Source organism: Lissotriton vulgaris, chromosome 1_1 (genome assembly GCF_964263255.1).
Source record: "Lissotriton vulgaris chromosome 1_1, aLisVul1.2, whole genome shotgun sequence".
Taxonomy (NCBI): Eukaryota; Metazoa; Chordata; class Amphibia; order Caudata; family Salamandridae; genus Lissotriton; species Lissotriton vulgaris.
This window is the reverse complement of record NC_141685.1, coordinates 757,498,828-757,513,309: the sequence shown is the minus strand read 5'-3', so window position 1 is coordinate 757,513,309 and position 14,482 is coordinate 757,498,828. Positions and strand designations below refer to the sequence as shown.

The following is a 14,482-nucleotide window of genomic DNA, read 5'->3' as shown; positions in this document are numbered from 1 at the left end:
ACCTAGCCCAGGGGCTGCAGCTGCATAGGTCTCAAAAGACGTCGGGAATCCTCGTAGACGGACCAGGAGCCTGGAAGAAAGAAGTTGCTGGCAGGCGACCAGTGAAGAAAGTTCGATGGATCCAAGCCTGGATCGAAGGAAGATGACACCTGAAAGCAGAGGGGACCAAGTTCGAGACTACTAGCCAGTAGTCAGGTGGCACCAGGAGGGCACCGGATGGTAGTCACCTCGACTAGGTGAGTGGGTGACGCTGTGCTCGCAGATCTCACGGACCAGGAGGCGTTGTCGGCGACCAGGATGGAGGAGCGAGCTGTCCCACGATGGATGAAGCTGTCGGCGTCGCTGGACCCAGGATTGGGCAACAAAGCCTTGGCAAATTCAAGCCCACGCGGTGGACTCAAAATGGCGTCTGGAGTGGACCAGGAGGGTCCGGGGTGCCTCTCTTGAAGAAGGAAGCAAGGGCCAGTCTGGAGCAACCAGACCAGCAGCAGTGATGTCGTCGGGCGTCGTGAAGAAGGCCACAAGCCAGCCGGCTAGTAGCCACACAGCGCGGTGAGCACGCAAAAGCAGAAGGGCCCCACGCAGATCGTGGAGATGCTGGAGGGCTGATCTTCGGTGCTGGAGCTGCTCAGGGTTGGGGCTTCTCAGACCCCAAAGCACTCACCAGTGGAGCACACGGTGGGCTTGTTGCAAAGAAGTCGTGCAGTCTTGGCGATCGTCGGTCCCTCGAGGTCTCGTCGCACTCACGGTTCTCAGCTTTGCTGTAGAGGTGAGTAGAGGTCAGAGGTGCCAGGGAAGCCGGGTCTCGTCTAGCTGGGTCGTCGGATTCGTGAAGAAGGACTTGCAGCAGACCGCATTGTTCTTAGGATGGTGCCCGCTTGATGCAGGGTGACTACTCCTTAGCCACAAGGGAGAATCTTGAAGAAGGAAATCTTGATGTCTTTCGCAGAAAGTCGTGTCTTGATTCCAAAGATGATCTAATTTGAACAGGGGGCCCGCTCCCATCTTTATACTAAAAAAGGGGGCTGACCCGGTGACTAGGTCCTGCCTATGGGTGGGACTAGGAGGGGGGTGGTTACACCCCTCTGCCATGCCGGACTTCCCCAGGCCAGGGGCTGGTGTGCCCCTGGAACTGGTTCTGACTGGCCTATGCGTAGTGAGCACCGGGGTGCCACTCAGCAGTCACCTTCCTGAAAAGCCCTGCCTACCCAGGATACACAAAACCATGTCTGGGACGGTGCTAGCACCGCCCCTGACAGGAAACCCTTTGTCCAGGCTCTCCTCTCTGGGAGGACTCCCAGCAGCAGGAGGTCAGACTCGTGTCTGTGGTGGCAGCATCCATTTTGTGGAGCTGAGGCTTCGCTTAACTTTAACCGGGGTTCACAGTTACATACATGTCGTGTCCCTCTAGAAGGGTGGAATGCTAACCCCGTCGCCAGAATTGGCGAGGGGTTAGTATTCCAATTCGTATGACACCTTACTCGACATGTTTTGATAAAGCAATACCAAAGATAGCATTTAACCGCGAGGATTATAATGCACTTAAGAGTATATGGTATGCGATATCATGGAACAGCTATTAGGACTTGATTCCGCAAGCTGCAGACAGGCTCAGCTCATGCCAGAGCACCATCTCACACGATTCCAAGCACTTTGCCTTCAGGATTGTTAAGGCCTGCCATAGGAGTGACTGATAGGAATCTGTGTGTCAATTTTAGGGTTAGATATAGGTATACTTTATCTACAGCAAAGGGTGATAACACGACTTTGCCCCAGCTGTCATGCAGCCAGTTGTGTCAAATTTAGGAGGCCAGCGAGGGGTGGCATAATACATGCTTCAGCCCCTGGTAGGCCCTGGGTACACCTATGCCCTGAGTTACAGGGTCTGATAAGGTGGCCCAGTACCAATTGGTAAATGCACCTAGGGTACATGTTGTAATTTAGAGAGAGAACAGCCAGGCTGTGGGTCTGATTGGCAGGCCCACAGCCAGAGAAAGTCGTAAACCAGTGAAACAAAAGCAAAAAATCTGGGTGATCATAGGATTGCAGACCCTACTCTCCTACACAGGTGACCAGTGAAGATGGTTGATGTGATCCAACCCTGGGTCGGTGATGGAGACGACCTGTAAGCAGAGGGGACCAAGTTCTGAATCACTAGCCAGTGATTAGATGGGCACCAGGATGGCACCGGATGAAGTCACCTTGACCAGGTGAGTGGGCGACGCTGGGCTCTGCAGTCTCTCGGACCAGGAGGCGTTGTCGGCGACCAGGATGGAGGTGCGAGCTGTCCCACGAAGGTATCTGTTGTCGGCGATGCTGGACCCAGGATTGGTGCAACAACTCTTGGCAAATACAAGCCCACGCGGTGGACTCAAAATGGCGTCTGGAGTGGACCAGGAGGGTCCGGGGTGCTCCTCTGTTGGAGGGGAGCAAGGGCCAGTCTGGAGCAACCAGACCAGCGATGGAAGTGTCGTAGTTTGTCGTCAAGAGGGCTACAAGCCAGCAGGCAAGTGGCCGGACAACGCGGTGAGCAGCAAAGAGCAGAAGGGCCCCACGCAGATCTCGTGGATGCTGGGGGGCTTGACTTCGGTGCTGGAGCTGCTCAGGGTTAGGGCTTCTCAAACCCCAAAGCACCCACTCGAGGATCCCTCGGCGGTCGTGCTGGATAAGTGTAGTGCAGTTCTGAAGATGGCCGGTCCCTCGAGGTCTCGTCACACCCACGAATCTCAGCTGGGCTGATGATGCAGGTAGAGGTCAGAGGTGCCAGGGAAGCCGGGTCTCGTCGTGCTGGTCGGTCTGGTTCCCGAGGAAGGACGTGCAGCAAACCGCAGGTTACTTAGTTGGTGCCCGCTGATGCAGGGTGACTACTCCTTAGTCACAAGGGAGAAATCTTGAGAAGAAGTCTTGAGTTCCTTTCGTAGAAAGTAGTTTCAGGATTCAAAGATGATCTAATTTGGAAGGGTCCCCGCTCCCACCTTTATTCTAAAGAAAGGGGCTGGTACGCGACTAGGTCCTGCCCATGGGTGCGACCAGGAAGGGGGGTGGTTACACCCCTCTCCCCTGCCGGACTTTCCTCAGCTCAGGGGCTGGTGTGCCCCTGGAACTGCTTCAAGCCGGCCTATGCATAGTGAGCACCGGGGTGCCACTTGCAGTCACCTTCCTATTCTGCCCTGCCTACCCAGGATACACAAAACCCTGTCTGGGATGGGGCTAGCACCGCCCCTGACAGGAAACCCTTTGTCCAAGCTCTCCTCGCTGGAAGGACTCCCAGCAGCAGGAGGTCAGACTTGTGTCTGTGGTGACAGCATCCATTTTGTGATGCTGAGGCTCGAGTTAACTTTAACCAGGGTTCACAGTTACATACATGTCGTGTCCCTCTAGAAGGGTGGAATGCTAACCCCTTCGCCAGAATTGGCGAGGGGTTAGTATTCCAATTCGTATGACACCTTACTCGACATGTTTTGATAAAGCGATACCAGAGTTGGCATATAACCGCGAGGATTATAATGCACTTAAGAGTATATGGTATGCGTTATCATGGAACAGCTATTAGGACTTGGTTCCGCAAGCTACAAACGGGCTCAGCTCATGCCAGAGCACCATCTCACATAATTCCAAGCACTCTGCCTTCAGGATTGTCAAGGCCTGCCATAGGAGTGACTGATAGGAATATATGTGTCCATTTTAGGGTTAGATATAGGTATACTATATCTACAGCAAAGGGTGATTACACCACCTTGCCCCAGCTGTCGTGCAGCCAGTTGTGTCAGATTTAGATGGCCAGCCAGGGGTGGCATAATACATGCTGCAGCCCCTGGTAGGCCCTGGGTACACCTATGCCCTGAGTTACAGGGTCTGATAAGGTGGCCCAGTACCAATTGGTAAATGCACCTAAGGTACATGGAATCCATTTTACAGAGAGAGCAGTAGGCCTGGGGCCCTGAATAGCAGGGCCCCAGGTCAACTAAATCGGAAAACCAGCAAAACACCAGGCAAAAAGTTGGGGGCAACCATAGTCAGGTATCCACCCTCCTACACTGCCTTCAACAGGAGCGGGACAATGTTCCCACTATGTATAATTAACAACATTTCTAAACGTGTTTGCTTTGTGCGGAAAGTGATTGCAATAGTGTTGGCAACAAAACAAATCACCATAATTCACATAGTCTAAATATAAATATTCAGCATCAAAGACAGCATAATATTTCAAATCCCAAAACAGAGCCTCTACAGCTTGGACATCCCAATCATCTGAGCGTATATTCTGTTTAACCACATCCCCCATTGAAACACGAAGTACATTAGGGACATTAATAACCTCTATGAGTCCGTGGATTTGAAATTTAACAGCATCCCATACTATCCCATCTAAGACAGGCCAAGCAGTGATATTCACAAAAGTCTGTTTCCTCTTCATTCTTTGTGAAGAGGAGGGGAGGGGGGCAAAGTTCCATCAATTAATTTAATTCTTTAACATAGTGTCCATTCCCAAAATGGAAAAAATACACCACAAAACCAATGGACATGAATAAAAAAATTGAAAAGAGCACCAGCCAAATGTAAGTCCAGGGTGGAATCAATTTTATTATTTAAACCAAACAGCAAAAATTGAAACTTTAGAGGGTGGCTTTGATGTGTTAGTCAGTGTCAAATGAAAAATGTGACTGATTAGCCACACAAGGCTGCAAAACGGGCGTTGATAAGTCTGTGGGTTAAGTGTACTCAGTATCATCAAGAGGATTACCAGCTGGTGGATTCAACAAAGGATTTGTAACTATATCCATCTCAATAGCAACATCAGGCCTGGTGGTAGGTGCCGGAGCCAAAACAGTTGTGCAACATCGCTGGACAAGAGACCGCAGGTGGCATACTAAGAAGAATCGGCCACTCTGTATTTTGAAATTGTCAATGGAGATGTACCTGTTTTCCTTTTGACCAGGAAGCGGAGGTAAAATGACTGTTCAGGGGTGGGGGAATCCTATCGCCCGACGCCCGAACCAATTAGAATTTTATGAAGGGCAAGAAGATTTATTGTCTAATTTGTCCGAGGGACAAGTAGACATTAAATCACAAAGAAGAAATGAGCTGTGGGCGCTCTCGGGCTTCCAGGCAATTAAAATGCTGTCAGAAAGCCTTTGACTGCCCATGACTAGGCTCTATCTAGTCAGTGATTGGCTGGGGGAGTCTTTCGCTAGACGCAAGTGTTCTAGCGTGAGTTCCACACTGGTGCAGCCCACCTGCTCTTGGAACCGAGCTGCTGAACTTGAAAGGGCGGGCACCGAGACACCAAACACTTTTGTGTCTGTCTGGGTCTCAGCGCTGCGGGCCGGTTGGCCTTGTGGTCTCTCTGTCACTGATTGCTGCAGGGCTCAAACGCCCTGTCCATTGGGATACATCCTGGGCAGTCCACCCAATTTTGGTGCGCTGCAAGGCACTTCCTAGAATCGGGAGCGGAAAGTGGCCGTCTCTGAAAGTGAATGCTTCACCAGCAGGCGAGCCAATCTAATAATGGGTTTTGCAGAAACGTATGTTAACTGTTATGCTACATAGAATGGACTGTAATCAGTGGGCGTGCGGGCAGGATCAAATGTGTGGCATGTTAATTTACAGTAAGGCGGGAACTTCTCCACTGCGATCGGCTGATCTGTAAGGCGCCTATTGCAATGCAACCAGTGCAGCGTTAATAATGAGTGAAAACAATGGAGTCTCACTATTCAGAGACATTGACCTTTACTTTGCCAGTCTTCTTTAATGGACGAGGATGCATTCGGGGGCACCGAGGGCACGATTATACTTTAACACCTGGCAGTCTTACCGAAAGGGCGTCCTTGCAAGATTAAGCATGCGCTGAAAATAGAATTTTTTTTTAACTGCATCTTTTTCCTTGTGTTAAACAATAAAGCTACATTTTAATAAAATAAAAGCCACATAATGAAGCAGGCAGAAAGTATTTTCGCGTTCCAGGCAAAGTTATGTGTGCAGGGTATTTCACAGAGCTCACTGAAACTTGGGCCACTCTTGAAGTCTCAAACATCGCAATGTCACATTTTTGCTTGGGGCTCTCCGTTCCTAATACCCTCACCCAGTCTTTCTTGCCTTTTCCTTATTCCATTACATCCACCTTCCCTCCACTGCGTCTTGCTTAATTAGTGTACCCACTTTATTTTCCAACCTTGCCACTGCAACAGAGGAAAGGCCTCACGTCCGTCTAAATTTTGCAGGCTTAATCTGGCAAGAAACCGGTTATTCTTCACATATTGGGCTCATTCCTGTTAACCTGCACCTCTATTTGCTTGCATTTCCCGTCTCCTGTACCTACTGAAAACCACCCCCACAGTGCAAACTGCTCTGGCAGTTTGTACTAAATAAACAGAGCCACTGTAATGAAGCGGCAGAGAAGGTCTAAATCAGGGGTCTCCAACCTTTTCTGTAGTGAGAGCTACTTCTGATCAGTGAAAATCGTCGTGAGCCACTAAAGGCCAGGCAATTCGCGCATTTTTTGGAGACACCTCCCACGCCCTGCTTCATTGTCTCTAAGCCTAATTTCTTTGTGACCCATACTGTGGTTTGAACAAAATACACATAGATAGACCTATAGAGCTGTTCAAAGCTGTCTGCAGACTGAAATACATAACAAAATAAACTGTATATCTGCCTCACACCTTATTCACCACCCTGCTACGTGCTGCGTCTCATACCATGATAACTGCACCTTGGAGTTCATCAGGCAAGACAAGGAAACACTTCCCACATAGAATCAAAAACCAAAGCAAACACTTCGAACTACCCACCCTACACAAGCCATAGCTTGCTAACCATGTAGGTAAGTGCTTCAGTTCTCTTCTACTTCCAGTAATAATATAGTAGCATGAAAAATAGGGCAATGACCCTCAGAGCAAACCTCAATAAACAGAAAGCTCCATAGTCAGATCAATAACAGGTACTAGCCAGGAACGACTCTTTGTAATCCATTAAAAAAGCAATACAATACATCCATCTAGTCCAGCCGTATCACACTTCTGTTGAATAGGACTCACCTACAAACAATACGAACACATGCAAAAACAGATAGTTTGATTCTTTTTATATAAAACATAACCTCCTGAAAATAATTATGAAAAAGAAATAGCACACTGGTAGAACGCTTTATTCTCATGATATTTCAAATGGGCTCTCATCTCCAGGCCAGACCGTGGGAAAACTGATAGTTCACAGACATTTCTGTAACTATGCATAAAGAGGGCTGCATTATAGCTCCTATTTGCTTTAATTGAAAATGTCATTATTGAAGCAGAAGGCCCCTCGTTTAAACTTGCATATTATTGAAATAATAGAAATAAAGCATACTAATACATTAACAAATGTAATATACATATCTAATTTATTCAAACTCTTACACATCATCAAATACTGAAAACGCTGCAAACAAGTGACCATGAATTTGTTCCTTAAAAACAAAATGTCAAATCCGATCACACCTCGTGCATGCACAGACACTCCAGATCACTACTGCACTCACCAGCCTGCTTTCCTCCTTCCTGCATAGGCCATGAGTATCTGAATCAGTATAATAATAGAGTCCTTCATTTAACATTCTTCTAAGTAGCAAAAAGAAATTGCATCATCTCAGCCACTAAAATTGTAAACTGTCTCTATTAAACGCATAGTATTAAAAGTACTTAATGAATCAATTTGTTTGTCGTAGCTGTGGTGCAGCAAAACACAGCTCCATGTCACACAAGCAGAGATGCCTTGGCACAAAGTGATGGGCCTGTTTTGGGAGGATCGGGTCAGTACATGTAATGCGCTTTGATTTCAACATCGGCTGCCACTGCGCTTTAAAACTTAAAGAATATATAATACACAGCACAGTGGCAGCCGATGTTAAAATCAAAGGGCCTTGCATGCACTAAGCTGCTTTCACTGACTTCAACACGAAGGCAAATTTAAAGCATGCTGTAGTCCGTGAAAGCAGTTTAGTGCAGGCAAGGACTTTCGATTTTCTTTTTTTTTTTTATCAAGTCCTTTTCCTTAACTTTATTTAGGCAGTTCGTTTTGTGTTTGGTTAACAGAGTCAAAAGCTTTGACATTCAGAAGGGTTGGCTTGTTGATGAAGGGGTGCCACTGCCCCTGGATGCTGGGGCTGTCCGTGTGGTACATTTTGCGTATGCGGATAATGTCCAGTCCAGACTGATTAGCCATATTCTGAACTGGTTGTACAATTTCATCAGCAGATTTGCTAGTTGCCAGCTCTTCCTTCACTGCGCCGTTCAAATATTCTGCTATGAGATTAGGATGGCGCATTTCTGGGGAGTAACATACATCACAAATCTACAACGTTTTCTTCTATAAACTCTCTGGCACCCCTTGAATTCTGTGCGTCCTTGCTGAAAACCAGGGTGAGCCTCTTGAGCTGGCATATGTACTGTCCTACTCCGTTCTGCAGCACGCTCTGAGGGAGCCTGCTTGGGGTTCCACAGGAGGTCATGCTGCAGGCTGGGATCCGCACAGCACTGTCAGTGGAAGAGCAAACACACACGGCCGGACTTTCGATTTTCACATCGGCGTGACCGTGGCAGCAGCTCAGTGCCCACAAAGACCTTGGATTTTAATATCGGCTGCCACTGCGCTTAGTTACTGAAGTCCGATGTAAAGCGCGGTGGCAGCTGATGTTAAAATCAAAGGCCTTAGTTACAATACACTTAGCCGGTTTTAAGAACTATGCTGCTATTAATCCAGGGGCACACTTACCAGTCCTGCGCAGCTCCCCACGAGGATCCGACAGCAATTATGAAGCACTGTGCCTGCCTGGAAAGGCAGGTGGCGCGTGACTTCAGGAAGAACGTCACGTTCTTTAGCCCGACCCACCCCAGCTAAGCTTGCTTCAGCAAATCAGAACAGCCGGTTTGTGTGAGGGCGGGCAAGGGCTGATTGCAGACGAAGACAACAAAGGGATACAAAATAAAATGCTTAAATGACGTCTCTGTAATTAGGAAGCATCGCGAGCTACTCCCTGAGGGTCGGCGAGCTACCGGTAGCTCGCGATCGACCGGTTGGAGACACCTGGTCTAAATTATGCGCAGGGTTGACTAAATTATGCAGCTACAAAAAAATTAGAATTATGTAGCAGTAGGCAGCACATTTTTGTATATCGTATTACTTCTTTTTATTTTGTTTTATTTTTTACATCGGTATTTGTTTTATTTTTTACATAGGTATAGGTTAACCCTGTCAGTATAAATGTCTTGCCTTATTACTTTCAGAATAACACCCAAGTTCACCAATAGCAATGTAAAAGTGACCAGTCACTACTTGTGATGGTCTTTTCACTGTGTGGCAGGATGGGTTACCCTCTTTTTAGAAACTTTTGATCTGTTTGAGCTAGAATCAAACTTTTTGTTAAAATATGCAGTTTAGGCAGCATGATTATGTGGCAAATTACGAGGGAAACATCTCAGCTGTAGAATCTCATTATTAGAGTGACTGTTATAAATCACATACATACACAGGACCTGCCACCAGTGGGGGACCATCTGTCATTTGCAATGATGTAAAATGGCAAAAATTGCAGAACCGAGTTCAATATAAAGCAGAAATATCAGAATTTACATTTGTAGGTCTCACAATCACGTTTTAATGACAACTGCATGAAATTATACAACATTCCCACCATAATTTCATGCAACCGCTGTATTGTTGCATTTTTGTTGCACAGTTACGTCAGCACAAAAAATGAGCCCATACCAGATCCAAGGAAAAGTGGCACTGCCACCTGTGTGAGTATTCGTCCTTTGTAGACATAAAGGCTTGTTTTTCTTTCCCTACATGATTTGACAAGGAGTGTTTTTCCTGTGTGCCTGCCTTTGTGTCTTCTTTATGCATGTGCCCATTTCGAAATATCCAAGCATCATCCCTTAGACCCTCAGAATGCTCAGCTTCTCAAAAAAAAAAAACAGATTGCACGCGTTGCTGCAACGTTCAAACCTTCTCTTTCACTAGGCTTACCAATACTGGTATGGCCGCATCCAACAACAGAATTACAGGATTTTCCAAGAAGATAACGGGCACATCTGGGTGGGCATTGGGGGGCTGAGGACATTGGAAGGAGAGAGACAAGTGGCAGAGAACTCGGATTTTAAAGAAAAAAGTGACGACTTCACGATTCTAAGTGAGACAAACTTGCCCATCTATTGTGGAGCTGCACCTATTCATGTTTGGGGAGCTTACTCTTCTGGTGCCATTACTATACCGCTACTGTGCACAAGAGAACCCTGTTGCTACTGCCTTTGCTGCATATGTTCCTTGTGTGGGAGAAAAATGTGGAGATTTATCAGTGAGTGCACAGTATTATAATCACGCCTCACCTGCCCAGGAATGTAAAAGGAGAGATTGATTTAACTGCCCAGTACTGCCTCTTGTGTATTTGTACTTGTGGACACTGCCTCAGTGAACCACAGCACCTCTGCCACACAATTTTGGCTGTCCCATGAATAGTTCATAAGCTCCGCCAAAAAGTGCAGTTATTCCCATCCACACGTTTTTCAGATCATGTTCACATGTGACTATTTTTGAAGCTGGACAGCTATGAGTTGGCCCTAGGATGGAGAACACCCATCTGTCCTACAGGTTCATATTCCGACACGGAGTGCAGACTAGTAATTTACTACATTAATTGAAGTATACTTGGCATAGACTGTCACTCCTTCTCTACAATTGAAATTTTGTCACATGCATACTGGTTGATAATTCAGTGCAGTGCACACTGACCCGTCCACCCACATACTGTACAACCTGCCAGTACAACAGTTGCATTTAAGGATGCATGACCATGCACTGCATATTTGGATTGCGCTTGAAATAATGTTGCACAGATTACAGTGAAGGTTCTCGCCGTGCAAACCCACCTTGGTGATTTATGGAATAGGTGGGCAAAGCAGATATCTTCCCAGGACAAGTGTATTTCTGTAAAATTTTGTCAATTGGCCAAGCAAATTTTTGACAAATTTCCACACCCCTGCTGTTCTTGTACCCTGCACGCCAAGCACAGGAACTGGAGCACAATATAAGGGACCAAACTCCTTGTTTGCGACCTTTTCAGACCAGTTCACCAACTACCAGAATCTGCAATGCAGCATCAGATGTGGAGGGCAAATGTTCATTTGCAAGACTTTCTCTGGTCTTTTGTAGATTCTGGAAAACAGTACAATGTTCATCTATGTCAAACGGAGTGGCAGACGCCGCTTGGTCTAGACCCTCAAGGTCCAGAACAAACATTTTGATACCAAAGAGCATTTTGTATGGGGTCTGCCCACCCAGAGACCTTCTAGGGAGATAATTTAGTGCAAGCTGAACGCTATTGAGGTGGGCTTGCCAGTTCCGGCCTGTACCTAATACCCTAGCTGTCAAGGATTGCTTTAAGTCACGGTTCATCCGTTCCACAACACTATTGCCTTCAGGCCTATATGGAGACGAAAATTTGACTTGGGCCCCAATGAACGCATGGCATCCTTGTATGCCTGAGGGGCAAACTCCGGACCCTGGTCCAATTGGAAGGTACCACATTCAGAAATTCCCACAGAGACACGCAAATCCCTTACGACAGTTCGAGAATCAGCACTCCTTTGGGGCCACACCCACACAAAGCGCATGCAAGAATCAACTGCTACTAAGATGTACTTACACGCAGTATCAGAGGAGAAAGGACTGCAGTGATCTAAGTAAACACACCCAAGCGGTTTATTAGATATGTACAACTGTCTGGGGTGGGCGTGCAGCAGTAGAAGGTTTAATCTGCTGGCAAATGTCACAATGAAGGACATAATCACATGTCTGTTTGTACAATCTGCGCCAACAGTAACGCTGTTGTAGGAGAGAAACAGTAGCTGACACACCGGCATGCGCTGAGGCCATGCCCTCGTGAGCCACTGTAATCAAAGACTGCCTGCGGTCCGCGTTGGGAATCAACCTGTCACCAACGTCGTTAATTCTCACATAAGGAACTTTATCAGGACTTAAATGATGAGAGTATTTAGAAGGGAAAACTCTCAGGTAATTACATCCCTTCTCTGTTGCATCAATAGCTGCCAAGATGTCATTATCAATCTTTCTTTGGAAAGTGTAACTGCTGCTACTAAGTATGCTGCAAATGTAGTCTTGACCGCCTCATCTACAAGACTGTTGCTAATAGCGTGAACTCGACACGCTGGTGACCAAGAGTATGAATTACAAAGACAAGTGGTAGCCGTTCTTTAAGTTCAGCCACTCGAACCTAGATCATTTTATGTTTTATTGATCGACCTTTGGAGTCACGATAGTCATTTTGAGTCCAAAAGAACAAATTGTCATTGTATGATTGAACACAGTAAGAGTCACTTACGACAAGAGTAGTCACACTAGGATCTGCGTACTCCAATGCAAGCATCAGAGCAGGAAGCACTGCCAATTGGGCGGTACAGTCCCGAAATGTCCGTGTATGTACAACATCAGACTTGAATTCACCATCCACCATGGTACCAACCACTATTGTGCAGGCCAAAGAATAGGCGTGCCTTGAATCCGTAGCAGTTAGCACTGAACCGTTGTAAAAGGGTGACTAGACAACCAGTGACCAAAGACCCTTTTGTGTTGCCCGGCGGTGTCGCCTCTATTACCCACAGAATATTAATCAATGAAGAGGCAGGCGCTGGAGACTGAAAGGCAGGAAACGAGGGTTTATTCTCTCCGGAGGAGAACACATCAATTCAGACAGCAAGTATCGTCACGAGGTGCTCTAACCGCATCTCTGAGGCCTGGCCTCTTATACACAGGTTTATTGCTTTATTACATGAAACACATATTTGTCAATACTTTGATGTACGGAAAAGCATCCTAGGAATCCCCGCTTCAAGCCCGTTCCCACACGTTTACAGTTGAAATCCCCACCCCGGTCACAACAGGTGATGATTATCGCGCAGCTGGACATTCCGCCGATTCACGGAATGTGTGGAGTTGATCGGATCTCATGGGGTGAAGGGTGTTCGATCGACTCGAGGGTCCTTTGATAGGGGGAAGCTTCCTATTGTACGGGGGTGTGATAAACAGTATCCGCAGGGCCAGGTGGCGGCCTGGGAACAAGGGAGACAAACGGGCGCACAGGAAAAGGGGGTTTGTATCAAAGGAATTGGGACCATGAAAGGGGTGAAGGGAGGTGTCGCGCTGGGAACAGGATGGGATTCCGAAGCAGAGCTGCGCTGAAGAGGGGTTTATGACCCGAGGCATATGAGAGCGGGAGGGGGTTGTCAGCGTGCGAGGGATGCCTGCGAGGTTAGGAGAGAGAGAGAGAGAGAGACGCGCTGGCTATCAGCGAGGGCAGGGAGGCCATGGTGCTTAAAATGGCTGCTGCTTACGCGCACGGCATGTGAGCATGTGAGAGCGGGAGTGATCAGTGCGTGGGGGTGTGCGTGAGGGTGAAGAGCCGTGCTGGGGGTCAGGGGTGTGAAGAGGGTGGTTCTGATCAGGGCAGCTAAAGTGGTGGGTGTGTGCGACAAAGAGTGTGGCATCGGGGCAAAAGGGAAGATGGCGCAGATAATGTTCACCAAACCGTATTAATTTTCCACAGTCCTCCCTTTAACATTTCTAAGACATCTTGCTGGCCTATTTCCTATCTATGTCTACTGTGGTGGTCATAAGTAAGGAAGTGAAAACCCAGGCGAAGAAACTGTACATAAACATCACATTTTAAAATCTTTTCATCTTAGTGGGTGGGCTCATCGTTAAGCTCGTTGCAGGAAAGTCATAGTAATGCAATATCAGACAAAAATTATATAGTGAGAGCGTTGGGTACAGATCATAGATGCTTATAGTCATTCGGAATAGGAACTGATAGGTTACCACGAAAGTAAGTTCTTTTTGTACTCAGTTGGAGCATAGTCAATTCAACGGTGGTTGGGAGAGAAATGTGACATAGTAAAAACAATAATCAGGGTTTCCAGTGTCTTATGGTCGTGGACCATTATTAGTGAGTTCTCAGCATTCTTCGTCGTCTTCTGTTGGCACTGTTGAGCTCCTGCATTACAATTCGTTCTTTAGTAGGAATGTCCATGTGGGTTGAGCCATTGGAGGTCTGCGGGCAGGAGTGTGTCTTTGTTTCGTTTTGTCAGACCTCATGGGAGAAATACGTTACGGTTTTGGAGCAGGTGCATTTTCTTCCATAACCCAGAGCATGGTCATTAGGAGAAGACAGAAAAAGGATTGTGATGAAGAGTGTAATTGTCTTTGAGCTGTGGAGTCTGTCTGTCCTTGGGTCTCTGTAGTGGGTATTTCCTGTTGCTTCCATCATCTTCAAGGTGCTCGGTAGCGGGCAGAACCACAGACTTCGTTTAGCTTCTCTTTGGGGTGACCCTTGGTGGTGTTTAGGTCATCGTTCTGAGATTTAACACAGTTCGTGGTCTACTTAGTCGGAGCTCCCTCCCTTTTGGCGCAGGAAATACCCTTCTCTGGATGG

The 14,482-nt window shown here is 47.2% G+C and overlaps 1 protein-coding gene and 1 pseudogene across 1 annotated transcript in view; one reads left to right on the top strand and one right to left on the bottom strand.

The window, feature by feature from the left end:
- SHCBP1L (SHC binding and spindle associated 1 like) overlaps positions 1-14,482 on the top strand; it is a 1,462,574-nt gene that overhangs the window by 1,001,542 nt on the left and 446,550 nt on the right. The gene's annotated exons all lie outside the window — the stretch shown is intronic.
- Positions 8,036-8,488, bottom strand: LOC147747774 (large ribosomal subunit protein mL43 pseudogene; annotated as a pseudogene).